Raw genomic sequence first — 1,176 nt, 5'->3', positions numbered from 1 at the left:
GCTTTAGTTGAGCTCTTGACCCTTGACTTCTGTGTTAGATCTTTCTTAATAGCAATGCTTGAGGTGTTGTGATGCAGTGAACAGCTGTTTTCTTGCAGTTGCAGTACTGGCACCAAGAGTATTGAAATGATCAGTTATTCTATAGATGGATAAAATGCATGTGCGTGGGCTATAATAAACCCATGATGTAGTTACATGCAGACATCAAGATTTTGCACATGAATGACCGCAGCAGTGACAAAGCAAAAAAAGCTTCATGCTGCAATGCATGATGGGTGACTTCATAGTACAAACTCATCCTTAAATCCCAAGCTTTTTTGTTTTGATTGTCACCGTTGTTGTGATTCATGTGCAAAATCTTGATGTCTGTGCGTGACTATATGAAGAATTTACTTAAAATAGCTCATGCATTTTGTCCATCTTCAGAATAAGTGATTATGTTGCTCTTGGTGCCAGTACTGCAACTTCACAAGGTGTCTTGGCTATAAATACCAAATATAAAACAAAGTTGAAATCCACAACAGCAGATGCTCATCAGATGCTGATTTCACTTTATGTTGGCCTCTTTTGCAATAACTATTGTGCTTTACAAAAACACAATTATAGCAGCCAAAGAAAAGTTAGCACACTAAGTATAAGGACCAAGATCCCAACTAAAGCAAACACTGTCCACGACAATGGTGACTTCAAATTAAACAAATACCAACATCTAAACCTCTGTTAATTCTCAATAAGAGCTTCTCTAGATGACAGAAATAAAGTCAATCTAATGAGTGAAGCTGGTGATACTGTTTGTGGAGATGTTTAAAGGGGTCATATAATGCGATTTCAATTTGTCCTTTCTCTTTGGAGTGTTACAAGCTCTTGTACTTTGTTTGGCCTTCCAAAAGAGGACGATATCCGCTTTGTCATGCCTGGAGCTGATCGGTGCTGGTCGCTGAGGTAATACATCGACTTAGCGCTGTGGATCGCCGGATCGGCTTTCACCGTGGACGAAGCAGAGTCCAGTCGTTGTCACATGTGGTTGCCGCTCCTTTGTCGAATCCACTCAAGCCCGCCCGCCTCAGCTCACTCTAGCCCGCGGCCTCCGCTTACGCTACGCCGTCGTGTGTTTCGTTGTGAAAGCGAAACTACTTTGTTTGGCCTTCCAAAAGAGGACACGACTAGAAATCAGTG

Source organism: Sinocyclocheilus anshuiensis, unplaced genomic scaffold, assembly GCF_001515605.1.
Source record: "Sinocyclocheilus anshuiensis isolate Anshui unplaced genomic scaffold, SAMN03320099.WGS_v1.1 scaffold221, whole genome shotgun sequence".
Taxonomy (NCBI): domain Eukaryota; kingdom Metazoa; phylum Chordata; class Actinopteri; order Cypriniformes; family Cyprinidae; genus Sinocyclocheilus; species Sinocyclocheilus anshuiensis.
The sequence above is the reverse complement of the archived record's forward strand: the minus strand, read 5'-3'. Positions refer to the sequence as shown.